At 29.1% G+C, this 19,411-nt stretch overlaps 1 protein-coding gene across 5 annotated transcripts in view; it reads right to left on the bottom strand.

The window, feature by feature from the left end:
• Nucleotides 1-12,519, bottom strand: part of LOC111623391 (ectonucleoside triphosphate diphosphohydrolase 5-like) — a 71,577-nt gene extending 59,058 nt beyond the window's left edge. For 2 of the 5 annotated variants that reach the window (XM_023365949.1, XM_023365946.1), the window contains exons 1-2: nucleotides 12,403-12,519; nucleotides 778-845 (exon numbers count right to left, since the gene is read on the bottom strand). The gene's annotated coding sequence lies outside the window, so the exon portion shown is untranslated. Of the gene's footprint in view, nucleotides 1-777; nucleotides 846-12,267 lie in introns of all 5 variants that reach the window. The other 3 variants (XM_023365947.1, XM_023365951.1, XM_023365952.1) reach the window with 3 other exon arrangements.
• Between the last annotated feature and the right edge of the window lie 6,892 nt (nucleotides 12,520-19,411).

Genomic DNA, 19,411 nt, shown 5'->3' with positions numbered 1-19,411 from the left:
ATACACGTGGTCCGTCTCGAAACTTGTTTCAGTGTTGCCAGATCGCAACGCTTCTGCTTCTGATGTTGCCGAATGTTTTTCCCTTATTCCATACTTGCTTTATTCTTCATAAGTGCTTAGCACCATATAAGGAAATTTATAAAGACCTTTTAACTAGAAGCAAGCAATCTAAAATTACATACATTTTGCAAAAGGTAAACCATGGATCTGAAGATAATGCAGAAAAATGCTCAGAGGATAAGGATAACTTGCAAAAAGAAAACGCTCTCAGTTAATTAATAGTGTTTTTAGTGATGACGAAGAAAACATTGTTTAATTTATATTAATATGTATCACTTAAAAAAATTTTAATGAAGATATTTATCTTAATTATGAAAATATACTAGCATGTTTTTTTAATTTTTGGAACCTAACCCTCCTTTTCGTATTAGTTCTTTGTTTCGTATAACACGGATTCGCATAACACGGCAATTTTTTGGAACGTAACTACCGTGTTATACGGGGTTACCTGTATATAGATATTATGGGATACTTTGGACTAAAGTTAATTAAGTAACCATCTTGTATGAAAAATTTAATAATTAGAATTGAAATATAGATAGATAGGTAAATAATTTACTAGTAAGGTTATAGCTCAATAATCAACTGACATTATCATTTGATTATTATAATGAGTTAAAACTATATAAGAAATTTTAATCAAACAGATTTATTAAAAACTATTACTTTTTTTTAATAGATAATTATCTGGTATTTTCATCAAGTGAAGGAACATACCTAAATTGAGCATGAGCTGAAGTTCTTCTGTTATTGGAAAAACAGCATTCAAAAAGATACAGCATATTCTATAGATAAAAATTTTTTGATATTAACCATATTTTAGATTGATTTAAAAGGAAAAAATATTAAAAATTAAAACATGTTAAATGAGAAGTATGAAAATGTAATATAATAAAATGAAAAATGCAGGGAGTTATAAGCATTTATTTAAAGGGGCAAAAAACAATGCACATTTAACAACAAAGATACAACATATAATATACATATTAAACATAAAAGTTAAAAATGTTTAATCATTTATTAAAAATTTCAAAAACAACTAGCATACAAGGACAATATATAGTTTAGTTTATTAATATTACAGAAGTGAAACTAATAGTTTTTTGTTTATATCACACTAAATAATAAATAGGTTGTTATTAATCTATATAATCACAAGCTAACACTAGTGAAAGCTTTATGGCTGAGCAATTAAGATGGCAGCCTACTGATCTGGGCACCTGAGATCAAATCTGGACCACCAGAAACCTCAGGAATTAGGAAATTTTCAGGAAATGGTCTGTCTGGATATGTCAGACCAAACCCATAATGGGTATTTTTATTGTGTAAAATACAGGATACCAATTTAACAAGGTGTTTTAACAAAATTTCAGACTGAACTGAAATTTAACATATGGTAAAAAATTAACAATGTAACAACAAATTTAACAGACATTGATACATGCAAAAAAAAACATTTCCTTACTTACTCCAGCAACATTTATTTTGAATTAAAAATGTTTTCAGTTGCATATAGAAGCCTTCTTCAAGTAAAGGCTTTTTATTTGAAGGCCTCTATATTAGACTGACCAGATTTTTTTCACAAATCCAGAGACCCATGTCACTTTTTAGGATACAGTACATAGTAGCAGCCTACATGTATAAGTACTGTCAAATTGGGTACTGTACTGTACTGTACATATGCATTACTGAGACCAGAACATTTAATTTTAATTGAGTTCATTTGCTTTAATCAAATAACTCTGACAATAAGGTTTATAGCTACTGTATTTACTTTTGGTGCACTTTAGTTATATTTTTTGTTGGGCTTTTGAAAAAATTGTTAATCTATAAATTCCCACTGTCATCAATCTGTCTGTCTGAATCTCGAAAACAGAGTTAGATAGATGAAAGTTGAGATCAGATATGGAAAGCTTAGTGGCAGGAGGCCCAATTTAACTATATATGAACTTTCAGTTTTCCCTGGAAGTCATGTTATTTCAATTCAAACATTTTCTCCTAAAATGAGTTAGACAGGTAGGCACAACTCTACTGCTAACAAGAAAAATATGACATACAGGGCAAGACACTACTAAAAGAATTGAAAACACTGACAATATCACAAACAATTTCTTGTTCTCATTTTAAAATTTGGCTCCTTTTTGGCATTTCCTCAAAAAATTGGTTACTTTGTTTAAAAAAATTACTTGGGAATGCTAAAGACATTGGACAAGTCCTCTAGCAATTCTAATATTACAGTAATCTCAAGGAAATGAAAAAACGAGGACAAGACTCCATTCCGAGGACACTTCCTTGCTGGGGACAAGGGGTCAATAATGAAAACAGTCCCTGAAAATCAGGGACAGGATGATCACCCTATCTATATGTGACAGAAAACATTTTTTTATTCAAAATAAATGTTGCTGAAGCAAGTAATAAAGGTGCTTTTTGCTTGTGTTAGTCTCTATTGAAAAGTTCCAGTATATTAATTAACTACACAAATTTAATATTTAAAAGTTTGTCCAATCAAATATATATATATTTTTTTTTCATTTATTAATTAATCTGCTAATTTAGAGCAAAAAGTTGTATTTTGTCAATGTCTGCAATTTGATATAAACTCAAATGGATTATATTTGATGGAAAATTTTTCTATGATTTATTATGGATTATTCAGAACAAAAACTACTGAATGTCTTGTTTAGGAAGTCTTTTCACTTCTATTTTATTAGTCATCAATCATTCTGTTTACAAGATTAAACTTTCTAATAAAAAATTTACACATACGTGCACGCACACACACACACATATATATACACATACACGTTTGTGTGTGTATGTATATATATAAACAGACTATTAACTAATTATTGTTATTTACAACAAAATTATTAAATTCTTATAGACATCTAAAACCATCATTATGCAACACAACTACAACTTAAGAAAAATTGTAATTAAGAAAAAGAAAACTAATAAGAAAAATCATCATTGTTAACCATTATTATAACATTGAGCAGGTTGAATAAAAAGTAGTAAATGCTTAAAAGTAATTAGTAAAAGTACTTACTTTTTTGTGTGAATAAAAGTTTACTTTTACTTATTAGTAAATGCTTACACTTAAAAGTAAATACTGGCAACACTATCAAAATAGTGTCATCATGTGAAGAAGGAAGCCAGCTAATCTTTGCAAATGTTTTTTAAAAAACATAGATTATTATTAAACAAGTCACAGGTTCCTGCTATTAAAAGAAGAAAAGAAATAATCCTTCAACAAATGATTGAAGTACTGAAGACAAATCATGCAATTGAGATGAATAAAAAAACAACTCATAAAGAAGCTGAACATGAAAACAGACTTAAAAAAAAAAGACAGATCTGAAACAAACTGGGAATAACCCAATTGTGCTAAAAGAATGGGAAAAGGTGATTTTTAATTTGCTGGATGGAGAGATGAATCCAATTGTAAATTGTATTGCAGGTAAGTAAACAATAAAGTTATGAATTTGTCCTGATTTAGGATAACAAATCATCGGCTGATGAAGGTTTTTTTGCTGTGTTACTTTCGACTAGCAAATAATTAATTTTTTTTAAATTATAGATGCACAGTCTGTAGGCACATCGCCAGGCCCCAGCAGTCATACCTAAATGAGTTTGATGATGAGAAGGATGAAAGGGCTGAAGAGCAGTCTTTTATATCTTCCATACCTCTTCCATTCTCTGGAAATGTAAAGAAAGAAAATGTATTCTTCCAGAAACAGAGGAAACTAAATTCTTATCAAATAGTGAGTTACAACAATTGGTGCTTCTTGAACAGCTGGAATGCATACAGATGAAGAAGGGGCAACTTAATGAATCACCCTCACCAACCGTATTTTTATTGCCTTCAGGTTCCGAATTATCAGAACAATCAGAAGAACATACTTGAAATGAATACAATTTATATACGTGTCTTAAATTTCATTAAATATTTTTATAACGGAATAAATATGAAAATTTTGTGTGTTTCTTAATATACTCTTTAGGTTGTCAAAATATTAAATTGTCATAGCAAGCAACAAATCTTTACTTTTATTTTATTCACATTGTGTACTGTATTAAAATCAGTGATCACTATGTAAATATAATTATATTAGTCTTTTAATTTATAAATGTAGTCTTATTAGTGATAAATGTTTAAATAACTTATATAAATATATTTTTTAACCCTATGAAAATTTGTTCCCTTTGACATTCAGCCATGCTTTACTCCTTTCCAAACTTTTAGCCTGATATAATCAGACAGATCATTTGACCTTAATCAAAACTCAGATTATTAGAATGTTTATACTTATACTTTATGTATAATTTGAAACAGATATTTATTAGAATTAAAATTATTCTTATTTAAACATCAAAAATGTCAATTGTCATTACCAATAAATTTATAGCAAATGAGGGATTTATTTATTTGTGCATTTAGTCTTACTACAGCCTCATTCTTTGGTCAACTTCAAAATCAAAAACACTCAATTGTGATATAAAAATATGCATAAAACTACATATATATGTGAAGAATATTAATAACAAATATTTCAAGAAAAATAAATAAGCTTTATTTTAAAAATCAATTATATATATACAGTAGAACCTCCATTATCCGGATTTTCGATTATCCGGATTGTTCAAAATAAACAAAAATTTTACAAATTTGCTGATTTGCACTTGGCAAATTACGACACTGTTTATGTACGTGATGGAATGCATAACTTTTTTTGTTTCAACAACGTCTCACCCGGCACAGTGGTCGTAAACTCTTAAATATATTTTACGTAGTAATAAAAATATAACTTGACATACGTATTTATAAATAATTTATATTCAAATTACATCATTTCTATGACCAAGGGCGGCGTAAGGCATGGACGACGTGGGCCACCGCCTATGCCTCGCGGTCCGAAGGGCCTCGCGCCTCGAAGGTTTATGCATTACTTAAAAGCCGCAAACGCGACGAAAAAATTTTACTCGTCATAAAACGATAAATAGTTTGTCAAATTTTTATTCATAAAAATGCAGTTTCAACTGCTTTTTATTTTATAAAATCCGTCTTCTTGCGCCACCAGAGGGCCTTTTAAACAATAGGTAGTCTGTTAGCGTTGGTTAGTAGTAATCCAAATTCAATACGAACGTTTGTTTCTTGAACATTTGATCACGATTTAAATACAGTATTTACTTTTAATATTACCGATATGTCATCGAAAAGAAAACGTATTGTATTATCATTAAAAGACAAATTAAAGTATTCGTTTCGATTATCCGGATTTTTCCTTATCCGGACTACCTTCATCCTCAATTAGTCCGGATAATCGAGGTTCTACTGTATATATATATTCCACAATTTTAATACAAGGATTGTTTATTATCCACATGTAGACCAACTAATTTAAAGAGTTAAAAATATCCTTGACTTCTAAAAATAGTCATGTATATCATGCTGTTTAAAACAAGATTATACTGACTGCAATTTATAACACAAAAGAATTTACTTTCTTAAAATTAAAGTATTTGTTACAAAATTAATTTAAAAATAATGTGACTATTAAATATTATTTACTCTGAAAATTGTTAAATTTAAAAAAGTATTTTTGTTTATGTATGAAATAAAGTTGTGTATTTTCTATGCAAAATTTTTTCTTCATTAAAAATACTACTTTTTTACACATTGAAATTTCTATACATGAATCCAAATAAAACCACAAAATGAATCCTTATATAAAGAGAGTTTATTGATTAGAGTACAAAATGTCAGCGATAGTTTTCCTGACGTCTTTTCCTCATTTTTGAATTTGAGCCTCACTTTCCTCACATGTATCATCGTCTGAATCATTGTGTTTCTGCAATATTTCAGGGAAATCATTTAAGTATTTTGATTTGTTGTGGAAAACAAAATAACAATGATTAAAGAAGGTACTCGATCGAGCGCAACTCTCATTATATAGGCCAAAATAGGAAACCTGCATTTCACCTGCCCAAAACAACATTCAATAATAACACATTCCTTTGTAAACACTTTGTTAAAGTGTTCTTCGACAGTCTTAAAGTCATTGTAGGGCGTCAACAGCCAGGGCGCAATACCATAGCCAGCATCTCTGAATAGAAGTACATCTTTGGACTTCATCATAACTTTACATTCTGCACTGCATTTCCAAATTCGACTGTCATGAACACATCCAGGCCAACACGCATCTACATTAGTAAACCACTTGTTGGCATTGCATGTGACCTGAACATTTATTGTCGAAACTCCTTTCCTGTTGACAAATTCATCCCCAGGAAGGCCAGGTTTCAAGATTCACACGTGTGTGCAGTCAAGTGCTCCAATAAACTTTGGAATCGAGAATCGTTTTCACTAAATGTTTTCGGAAACCTTATCCAGTCCCCTGCCTTTGCAATAATGCAGTCAGTTACCTAAATAGCAATAAATGTTCTGTAACTTAGTTTTCTGTAAATAATAGTGCAAAACTTTCAAATTTACCAGTTTAATAGTCTTGCTGACAGTGCTTGGGTAAATGCCAATGTCGTTTGCGACTCCTGTCTGAAATCCCAGATCAGAAATGTATCTTAGAAATATCATCATTTTAGTTTTAGAGGAAAGGGCACCTCCCAATTGTCTCATTTTTACAACCAAGAAAGTGGTTGGCAATCCACTCCACATTCTCTTCATCAAATCGATATAATTTCCTGAAATTGGCAGTTATCGTATTGTTTCTGGGTCTATACTGCTTAGTTTTTCTTGACAACATTGTTGGATACAACAAAGCCATTTTCTCTATGTTGAAAATTGAAAATATATGAATATGAAACCTTTTACTTGTGTTTTAAAGGTAGCTGTAGAGCTAACTTCAATGTTTTGAAGTATTTACTTAAAAAAGGAAGCTTTTACTTATTTTTATTCACAGATTTATAAGCATTTACTAGTCTTATAATCAAAATGAATAAAACCAAGCTTTTACTTTTACTACCTTTTACTGTTAGTAAAAGCATTTACTAACTTTTATTCATCAAACTTCTAGTAAACGCTAGAAAAATTGTAATAAAAGTATTTACTACTTTTTATTCAACTGGTCCATTAAGCTTCTCAATAATTTATAATCAATCAAAATAAATCAGTTGCAGCTGATTAGAGTAATCTGAATAAATCTGATCACTCTCACAACTGTTTTCTTTGGAAGACTAAATGTTACACTTTATTTTCATTACTTGAAACTTGTAAACTTTCAATATATCATTATCATTTTTAATTTTGCATATAGTTTATATTAAAGAATTATCAATTAAATTTATACATTTACTGGTATGTAAACTGTAACTCTTCATTTTTAATTATTAATATATAAATTAAAATATCAAAGGAAAAAAGTCTTGAGTTAGTATACAAAGTAAATGAATCAACCTTCAAAATTCTAGAACTTAATATAATGGAAATAATAATAATAAATTGAAATAGTAAGTGATTTAGATTCTAAAAAAGCAGTTAACAAATATTTAGTTAAATTAACAAATGTAATTTAAACATAACTCTCTCTTGTCATCTCACACTTGCTATTGATAATGTTAATATAAAACTGTATTTAAATTAAATACAAAAATCCATATTTCTGAATTAATAATAGTACACTTTTTCTATAGATACATTTGATATTTGAGCAGCTTTTAGAACATCATTACTCAACACAATTTATTTGATATATGGGGGGGAAATGTTTATATATGAATTCTTGTATAACAACAATATTACAGAATTTATATGTGAGCTTTGATATCCTCTCTAAAAGAAAAAATCTGGTAAATGATTTTTTGTCAATTTTTAATGGATTAGATGTTAATTCATCAAAAAGACCAGTTCAAAAAACAAAACAAAGCATATATTTTCTAATAAAAGTTCTTTTATTAGAAAATATATAAAACTAAAAGTTCTTTTAGTTTTATATATTTTTAAATTAGAATTTTCTCAAACATTATATCATGGACATTTTATCAATAAAAATGAATTTCCATTTATAATTAAATGATTACTTTGTTTTGTTTTGCCAATTAATCTGTCCTTTCAGATTCTTAGCATATCATAATGACTGATAGAAAGCCAAACATTAAATTTTTTTACATCATAATTATGAATGTATTGAGAAGAAAAATAATTTTTTAAGCATGCTGATATTTTGGTTATCAATTTGACAATAAGAATATTAGTTGTCTAAAATTTTTTACTTCTCTATAATTCTGAAAATAAGTTTAACTTCAAACAGTAATTTATTTTGATTCCTTAAGGACAAATGATATAAACCCTGGATACATGTATTTTCTGCATATTATGTGGCTGTGAAATATAGATGATGCATCAAGAAACAAAAATACAACTTTGAAAGAAAATGCTATGGGAAGATATTGAATAAATTGGCAAAACAAAGTAAAAAGTGAAATCTACAAAAGAATCCAATCAAAAAAGACATTATTACAAAAATTAATAGATAAGAATCTCATTTTAATGGATCACTCAGGCTGCTGAGAATCATCTATTGTTCCAAAAATCCATTATATCACAAACTATGGATTTCCTGTACACCCAGGAAAATATCCATTACTCAAAAATTTGTTTTTTTTTAATCCCTACATATAAGAAATACCAGTATTTGAAATTATTCAGTCTCTTGAAACCTTTATTCTTTATTCTATATTCTATATAAACACATATGTTAGAAGATTGTATATTATGTTGTGTGTACAAAAAAACTGTACTGTAAGCACAAAAAGTGACAAATTATGTATGCTCATTAGCACTCCACTTGTCTTCATGATTCATTAAAAAACATATCCATCTTGGTTTGTTTCGATGCCACTTTTCTATCTATTGAATATAAAACTGCTTAGTATTAGCAATGTCATGTAGAGCTTGTTTGTTTATGCCAAAACTTGTCAGAAAGTCTTCACAACTTGGAAAGACTTGATAGCCTCTAAATAGTGGCACTATACTTGGACCAGCAGCAGAATGTTAACTAGGTGGCTACTCCTCAATTGTATCAGCCTGACAACTCTCCGTAAAATTTTTCAATTTTAAATATCAAGATATATAGTAAATAAGATATCCAAGATATAACAAGTACTGTACATCATTACACTCTATAAATTTACAAAAACACCCAAATATTAACTAAATGTTGAGAAAATGCAAAGTTTACAATGGGGCTAAAAAAAAAATATTATTCCTAGTAGTGGATTTTTTCTACTAAACATTAGAAACACTAAAAAGGAGGTAAAATTCATTGATTTGATGGAACCTGGGGGAAAAAAACAGTTATTCCGAGAAATCCATTGTTTCATGATCAGTTAAAATGAGATTCTACTGTATATAGGTAGCTAAACCTCTATGAACACATCTGCAGAATTAAGAGAGGGATCAAGACAGTAACTTTTGGAAGCATGGAAGGGATAAAAAGAGGAAGACATCAGTTTGTGGTTTGATGACATTAAGAAATAGTGTAATGAAGCTTTATACAAGTTCATCCAAAGTACTTTTAACAGAAGAAGACAGAGAAAGTTGATAAAAGACATTAGAGAGGTTGTAGCTGACATTTTCATCGTGAAAACATGTACACTGGACGTTCAGCACTGCTTGGCCACAGCATTTCTATTAGACTACAATGGGCACTGGACTCATACATAATGAGGAGTAATTTATTTAGAACAGTATTATCAAAATATGGAATGTTTTATTCTTTACATAACTTACTCAAAATAAATTAAATAAGATACAGTAGAGGTCCCACAAACTCAACTTAATGTGGACTGAGAAGGCAACAAGTTACCAAAATGATGAGTTTTATAGACTCAGAAGTGGGTTATTCATAACTTATAATACATTATTACATATTAATCTATTAAAAAATCTCTTAACACATTCAGAGTAAAAGAAAACTACAGTACAATGTAATATACGATAATTACTGTACTACAAGAGATGTAAAAATTTACCTGCAGATAATATCTTATCATGTGTATTACAAGGTATTGTGTGTGTAAATCCATATACTTACTATCTACAAATAATACTTCTATTTATAGTTAAATTTTAATTTCAAAAATATTCACTATTCAATGGCTACTTTTGAGTTAGTGACATTTACATCATGGCATTTTGAGAAATCACTTTAGGAAAAAGGGTTATATTCTTTGTTGATATGTGGGATTGATGCTATTAACAAGTGTTGCCAGTGAAGAATGATAACTTATTTGATCCTAGTGTTACATTAGGTTTCAATTAAATTACACTTTTTTTGAACACAACAAGTTTCCGGAATGTTGAGTTATTGAGAGTCAAGTTTCTGGACTTTACTGTATTTGTTTTCAATATTCTAGTATAAAATATATTCTCTTTACATAATTTGAAATGGCTAAACGATCTAAACACTATTTTTAAATGCTTACAACAGTATCAGAATAAACTGTGTTACATGTATCAATGTTCAAACAGATTATTTCAAATATTGCCTTATGGTATTTTATGAAAATGGATGGTATGTATATACAGATATATGTACACACATCATCCATTATATACATTTTTTACAAATATTTATAACTAAGTATTCTTGTTACTGCAAATGCTATTGAAATTCAAAAAATGTTTTTGATAGAAATCATTGAGTAGCAAAGTAAACATTTACCTTCTATATTTAAAACAACTTAATTCACTTGATCAACCTTTTATAAATATACTATAATATCAAAGAGAAAGACTGAAAGAGAGGTGTCAATCTCAGACATAAATCTGTGAATTGAATAATCATAAAAGAAAAACAAAATTTTTTTCTATCTCAGTAAAACTTTATCTTGAAAAGGTTTAGTTGTAAGTGTAAATATTAGTAAAGTTAATGATAATGTCAATAAACAAAACAGTAGTAAAATCTAGATAAGTCTGCTTTAGAAACTAGAACTTATGAATGCATTGCTTCAAAATGTCATTTTACTGTAGCTGCTGGAGGTTGTTTTAAGTGATTTACACTTTAAATATTTGATTAAAACAAAAAATAGTGTTTACAAACTGCAGCATTAGTAAAGCTGTTTGCTCACTCAGAAATGACATAAAATTGTAGCTGATGTCATAATTATTACATTAAAAGATAGTCAATGGCTTATTTTACCAATTTAAACAATTTTATAAATATTTTTCTTTCATGGCAATTATCTTGAATTTTGTCATTTAATTGATCTTTATATTTGGTAATTATTTGCAATCTGTACATGCAGCATTTTTTTCTATTTTTTTTTTTTCGGAGACATAGGATGGACACTTCTTGCCATCACTCCCAGTAGCCGACAATGTAAGCCAAAATCCACGCATAATTAGTTCATTGGAGCAGGTCATTGAGGATGGGATCATAAGATGATCCCATCCTCAATGACCTGCAAGAACAACAGATTACCTCACTCATGGTGATGGGAAAAATTAGTGCACAACACCCTTTTTGATAGTTGACCACATAGTGAGGCATTGTCAGGTCTATTTTTCAGGAGTGCATTTTCTACAAAATGCCTATTATAGAGCTCGCTCATCCTTTCATAGTCGCCACACTCGCAAGGCTGTCGACGATGGGAACACAGTTGTCAACTGCCACAAGCAATCGTGCAATCATCTACCAAGTAAACAGTCCATGATTAAATTAATTTTTTTCATAATGTTACCCTATACAAATCGTTATGTATTGTGTGAATGTCAGTTTCCAGTATTTTATGAAAAAGCAGTAAACTATGACACACACACACAAAATAAATGATGTCAAGGTTAAAATTTCAATACTTCAAAAGCTAAAATTCTCATAAAACATAAAAATCAGAGATTTTAACCTTCAGCAATTAGATATTTATACATTACTACTAACATTTGTAGATATTAATTAATAAAGAAATTTTCAATTAAAATGTTCAGAATTACTTAAGTAATTAAATCTGGGAAAAAAAATTCGTCAGCTGATTCTACCTCCTTACGTTTAATCCTCCATACAAATCCAATTAACCATTAACGGCTTTACATCGGCATTGAGAATAAAAACGACGATAGAAATGTGCATTTAATCAATAAATATAATTAAGAATTTTTACAGGTTTATTCTTAACTAAATATAACTAATGTAGGAAATATCGAAATTTTCGAAGGAAAGTAATGACGTCAGTCATCACTAGAGTTTCACTTACAAGAAGAAATGTCGAAAAACTTAACTTCCAGAATAAACGAAATGATTACATAATTAACGTACTAAGCTATAACGAGCCACAAATAATTTCAGAAAGCCAATAACTTTAGAATATTCATAACAAACTTTCACTTACATAATTGTCAAGAAGGTTCAGACGCCATTATAGTTGACGAAACGTCATCTGTAGCGTGACGTCATCGCACATATCCCCCTCTACTAGATTACTTCCCGATAACATTTTTTTTTTTTTTTTTTTTTAAGAGATCAGTTTATTTTGACAAATTTGTATTTTCTAGAATTAAAAATAAATATTTTAGATCTAATATTATATAATGAATTAAAGGGTTTTCCGTTAAAAAAAAAACCCAGTATGATGTTTAAAGGATACTTTAAAATCTAATAGAAATCTATTGTGAGGAAGAGTGGTAATAAATCTTATGTTTAAGCAAATTTTAATATTCTAATATTATAATGAATTGCGATTTTTGCATTACTTTGGACGCGTTACCTTGTAAAGCGTCTTTAATACAGCGAAATAAGCAAACCAATGACGTAGTCTGTTTCGTTTGAAACAGACTACGTCATTGGTTTGTTTATTTCAAAAGAAACAGCTACGTCATTTATTCACGTTTACTTATTCAGCTGTATAAAAGCCGCTTTACAAGACAACGCGCCCTTTTATTAATTTAGCACGCCGTTACAAAGCGCGTCTTCAAGTATAGAGAATTAATTTTCCTGTCTGGGTAGGAACTTCATAAATTTTCATGGGTGGTTTGATTCGGATATGCAAGACCTGCCCCTCACCTTTTCCTCGTTGTAGGCTAGCTTATTCTGATAAGCATGAAAAGGGGACATCTTTAATGGCCGCAGAATGGAATGAGTTAAAAGAAAAAGTATTATCTCGGCACATTCGGAAGAATAAATAAAATTTTAAAATGCAATCAATCTGAATTTACAGTAGCGAATTCGACAACAAATGGCAATAACAAAAGCATACGCAATTGAAAAACTGCGTATACTTTTATTATTTTCTGGATACAGTTCTGAGAGGCCCTAGGCCTCTTTCCGCCCTGAGAGAACTGAGGCCATCTACTTATATTTGCCACCAGAGGCGCCTGTACGTTGGTACTATCAAAGCCCTAGATATAAAAGTAACGACACTGTAGAAGGCCATTTTCTGGTCACTCTTACGACTTACTCACTATAGTAAAAGCTTATAAAATGCAATCTTTTTTCTAAAACGTATTTTTCTTTTAAAAATCGGGTGAAGTAAATCGATTTTAACGTCAAAAATAAATTACAATTTTATTACTGAAAATTAAATTATTAAAAAATGCTATATTATTCCTAAGTAAAACAAAACTACAGGCTTAAATTATGAAATGTTTTCACTTTTGGCAGTAGCAATAAGTGCAAATAAAATATATTTTTTTTCTAATAAAAAGAAAACTTGGAAGTTATACATTGTTGATATTTTATTAAATAATTTGTACTGTACAATATTATTCAGGGACATCAGTTATTTTAATAAAAAAATAAATTTTGTCTCCTTGTCCCTTATATTCTCGAAGTTTTTTGGCTTGATTTTTTTTAATTTATGAGATTATATTACTATAATTTATCATTTACTTCTCGAATATATGTCATTAGTTTTTTCGTAAGCTTTGGACGCTTCGATAATCAATCGTATGTACTGTACTGAACTGTACTGTACATTACGTAAAATTTTAATTTCATTCAAATCTTATTATATTACATTGTAGTTTTTATATCTGATTATATTTATCATCTTATGACGTTCTTTTTTTATTCGTGTGATAATAAAGTATTCTTCTTAGAAAGTCCATCTGTTCATCATTTATTATCAATTGAAATCTGCTGTGATGAGAAATGACTTTGTGAATACAATATGTAGGTGTTTTTATCAAAAACAGCTATTTTCGAATTATTTATAGAAGTAAAACAATGACTAAAGATTGATTATAATAGAGGATTATATTTTTTAAAATCATTTCTTTCAATTTTTTTCACATTTTGTAACAACTTCCGTTAATTTGATACAGCTGAAAGAAATAGGTTTCTCATCTGGATGAAATTATTTTCGGATTTATATTACAATTTTCATGGCATACGGAAATACTTTGTTTTATTTTATAATTTTACATTTTGAAAATTAATTTTTTTTAATTATCTTTTTTGAATTTTTGATAAAATTATCGTTAACTATGAATTAAACTGATTTATCTAAATCATTACTTTCAGTTCAGATAAATTAACACGTAATAATGTTGCTTCAACAAAAAATTTGCGGAAGAACAGTGAATAAAAAAAAATAATAAATATTATATTAAAAATTGTAAATATTTTAGAAGGAATCATAACAAAAATTAAATAAATGAATTTTTAATAATAGCTTTTGACCAGAAATGTACAAATGTTATAAAAATTGAGAATTAATTTTACAATGAAGTTTCCTTCTTATACTATAAAATAAACGCAAAGTTTCTTCCAAAAAAGTTTAAAAATCACAATTGTTTTTTGCTAGTGTTAGTGGCCCTCCAATGGCCCATGAAAATTGCAGCTCCTGCATCCAACTAGACCCGCTACTGAGTGGTTATGTATAAACTACACGACGCAGATATGGCTGGGTGGGTATGCGGTAATCATTACGATGCGTTACATAGGATGCTTACAAAAACATTACGCTAGGGTCTCAACCCTTGTATAACAGAATTATTAATTTAATTAATGATTAATGAATTTTTATTTCTGAAATATTGCTTACCGTACTGTTTATATCACTGCTTTGTACGCTCTATACACGTAATTAATAAAATGGTACTTTGTACTTCGAATGACTCTAGCTTCATAATTCGAACGACAAATTCCATAAAAGTTTGCTTCGGAGTTCGAACGATGCTTCAAATTTCGAACTGCGTACACAGTGAAAAAAATACGCTGGAATGGTAAAATAAGCCTCTAAACAAATACAGTTTCTAATTAGCAATAATGTGTTAAATTTTACGACTATTATAATTAAATCACACATCTACGTTTTAATAATGAAACTTGTTAAAGATAAGCAAAAACTTTCCGTTCAACCCAATACAGTATATTATTTTATCATAAATGTCACAATATTTTTGATACATATCCAAGTTTCGAATGAATTTATATAAATATTTGTTTAAGGCAGCGTTTCTCAACCTGAGGGTCGCGAAACAATAATGAAATCATTTTATGAGAAAAAATAATTTATTATAAACTTATAAACATTTTACTTACAATAAGTACACATGTAAANATTATATAGATCATACTTGAGGTTTTCGTGGTTAAGTGACGACGTTAGAAACGTCAGAATTTTACTGTATTTCCAAACTTTCTTCTTACAGGCTGTAGGATCGTTGGGATGTTGCCTTTCTTTCACTACTTTTCGGTATCGATCACGTAGATTACCCCATCTTTTTCTTAAAAATTGCTCTATAACGTAAGTAAAAAAAGACCATCCCTCACCATTAACAGATAAAACTTTTTTTTTTTTTTTTTTTTTTTTTTAAGAGATCAGTTTATTTTGACAAATTTGTATTTTCTAGAATTAAAAATAAATATTTTAGATCTAATATTATATAATGAATTAAAGGGTTTTCCGTTAAAAAAAAAACCCAGTATGATGTTTAAAGGATACTTTAAAATCTAATAGAAATCTATTGTGAGGAAGAGTGGTAATAAATCTTATGTTTAAGCAAATTTTAATATTCTAATATTATAATGAATTGCGATTTTTGCATTACTTTGGACGCGTTACCTTGTAAAGCGTCTTTAATACAGCGAAATAAGCAAACCAATGACGTAGTCTGTTTCGTTTGAAACAGACTACGTCATTGGTTTGTTTATTTCAAAAGAAACAGCTACGTCATTTATTCACGTTTACTTATTCAGCTGTATAAAAGCCGCTTTACAAGACAACGCGCCCTTTTATTAATTTAGCACGCCGTTACAAAGCGCGTCTTCAAGTATAGAGAATTAATTTTCCTGTCTGGGTAGGAACTTCATAAATTTTCATGGGTGGTTTGATTCGGATATGCAAGACCTGTCCCTCACCTTTTCCTCGTTGTAGGCTAGCTTATTCTGATAAGCATGAAAAGGGGACATCTTTAATGGCCGCAGAATGGAATGAGTTAAAAGAAAAAGTATTATCTCGGCACATTCGGAAGAATAAATAAAATTTTAAAATGCAATCAATCTGAATTTACAGTAGCGAATTCGACAACAAATGGCAATAACAAAAGCATACGCAATTGAAAAACTGCGTATACTTTTATTATTTTCTGGATACAGTTCTGAGAGGCCCTAGGCCTCTTTCCGCCCTGAGAGAACTGAGGCCATCTACTTATATTTGCCACCAGAGGCGCCTGTACGTTGGTACTATCAAAGCCCTAGATATAAAAGTAACGACACTGTAGAAGGCCATTTTCTGGTCACTCTTACGACTTACTCACTATAGTAAAAGCTTATAAAATGCAATCTTTTTTCTAAAACGTATTTTTCTTTTAAAAATCGGGTGAAGTAAATCGATTTTAACGTCAAAAATAAATTACAATTTTATTACTGAAAATTAAATTATTAAAAAATGCTATATTATTCCTAAGTAAAACAAAACTACAGGCTTAAATTATGAAATGTTTTCACTTTTGGCAGTAGCAATAAGTGCAAATAAAATATATTTTTTTTCTAATAAAAAGAAAACTTGGAAGTTATACATTGTTGATATTTTATTAAATAATTTGTACTGTACAATATTATTCAGGGACATCAGTTATTTTAATAAAAAAATAAATTTTGTCTCCTTGTCCCTTATATTCTCGAAGTTTTTTGGCTTGATTTTTTTTAATTTATGAGATTATATTACTATAATTTATCATTTACTTCTCGAATATATGTCATTAGTTTTTTCGTAAGCTTTGGACGCTTCGATAATCAATCGTATGTACTGTACTGAACTGTACTGTACATTACGTAAAATTTTAATTTCATTCAAATCTTATTATATTACATTGTAGTTTTTATATCTGATTATATTTATCATCTTATGACGTTCTTTTTTTATTCGTGTGATAATAAAGTATTCTTCTTAGAAAGTCCATCTGTTCATCATTTATTATCAATTGAAATATGCTGTGATGAGAAATGACTTTGTGAATACAATATGTAGGTGTTTTTATCAAAAACAGCTATTTTCGAATTATTTATAGAAGTAAAACAATGACTAAAGATTGATTATAATAGAGGATTATATTTTTAAAAATCATTTCTTTCAATTTTTTTCACATTTTGTAACAACTTCCGTTAATTTGATACAGCTGAAAGAAATAGGTTTCTCATCTGGATGAAATTATTTTCGGATTTATATTACAATTTTCATGGCATACGGAAATACTTTGTTTTATTTTATAATTTTAAGTTTTGAAAATTAATTTTTTTATCATCTTTTTTGAATTTTTGATAAAATTATCGTTAACTATGAATTAAACTGATTTATCTAAATCATTACTTTCAGTTCAGATAAATTAACACGTAATAATGTTGCTTCAACAAAAAATTTGCAGAAGAACAGTGAATAATAAAAAAAATAATAAATATTATATTAAAAATTGTAAATATTTTAGAAGGAATCATAACAAAAAATAAATAAATGAATTTTTAATAATAGCTTTAGACCAGAAATGTACAAATGTTATAAAAATTGAGAATTAATTTTACAATGAAGTTTCCTTCTTATACTATAAAATAAACGCAAAGTTTCTTCCAAAAAAGTTTAAAAATCACAATTGTTTTTTGCTAGTGTTAGTGGCCCTCCAATGGCCCATGAAAATTGCAGCTCCTGCATCCAACTAGACCCGCTACTGAGTGGTTATGTATAAACTACACGACGCAGATATGGCTGGGTGGGTATGCGGTAATCATTACGATGCGTTACATAGGATGCTTACAAAAACATTACGCTAGGGTCTCAACCCTTGTATAACAGAATTATTAATTTAATTAATGATTAATGAATTTTTATTTCTGAAATATTGCTTACCGTACTGTTTATATCACTGCTTTGTACGCTCTATACACGTAATTAATAAAATGGTACTTTGTACTTCGAATGACTCTAGCTTCGAACGCTTCATAATTCGAACGACAAATTCCATAAAAGTTCGCTTCGGAGTTCGAACGATGCTTCAAATTTCGAACTTCGTACACAGTGAAAAAATACGCTGGAATGGTAAAATAAGCCTCTAAACAAATACAGTTTCTAATTAGCAATAATGTGTTAAATTTTACGACTATTATAATTAAATCACACATCTACGTTTTAATAATGAAACTTGTTAAAGATACGCAAAAACTTTCCGTTCAACCCAATACAGTATATTATTTTATCATAAATGTCACAATATTTTTGATACATATCCAAGTTTCGAATGAATTTATATAAATATTTGTTTAAGGCAGCGTTTCTCAACCTGAGGGTCGCGAAACAATAATGAAATCATTTTATGAGAAAAAATAATTTATTATAAACTTATAAACATTTTACTTACAATAAGTACACATGTAAAGAAAAAAAATTAATGTGATGGTTGCATTTGTTTTTCATTTAAAATTTTCTCCATACGTGTACCTACTTTATATATATACTCTTTCCGTCCTATGGGCACTAAGAGGGCCTTTTATAGCAGGCCCATTATGAGTTCGGCCATGCTCACAATGGGGCACCGGGTGGTGAGGGACGGGGCCCGACATATCCAAACGGATCATCCCCCGAAAAATTCCTGGGATTTCCTTGACCCGTCCAGATTCGATCTCGGGTCCCCCCAGAGCGGTAGGCTGACACCTTGATCGCTCGGCCATCCGGCCACGTGGATCTACGTTAGAAATACACAAAAGCAAATTGTTTTCGAGTGATAAAAGACGATTTACATTTATAAATTACATTTATAAAAAAAATAGTAATTTAATAAATAAAAAAATTTCACATTTATACTTGCAGCCAAAATTCAATTAGTAATAGTAAGGTTTAATGTTATTAAGAATCGCTGGTTTAAGGTATTGAATTTATTATGTGGTATTTTATATACAACGAATTGTTT

The sequence above is a fragment of the Centruroides sculpturatus genome, unplaced genomic scaffold (assembly GCF_000671375.1).
Source record: "Centruroides sculpturatus isolate CEXI.00-Female unplaced genomic scaffold, Cexi_2.0 scaffold314, whole genome shotgun sequence".
Lineage (NCBI taxonomy): Eukaryota > Metazoa > Arthropoda > Arachnida > Scorpiones > Buthidae > Centruroides > Centruroides sculpturatus.
The sequence above is the reverse complement of the archived record's forward strand: the minus strand, read 5'-3'. Positions and strand labels throughout refer to the sequence as shown.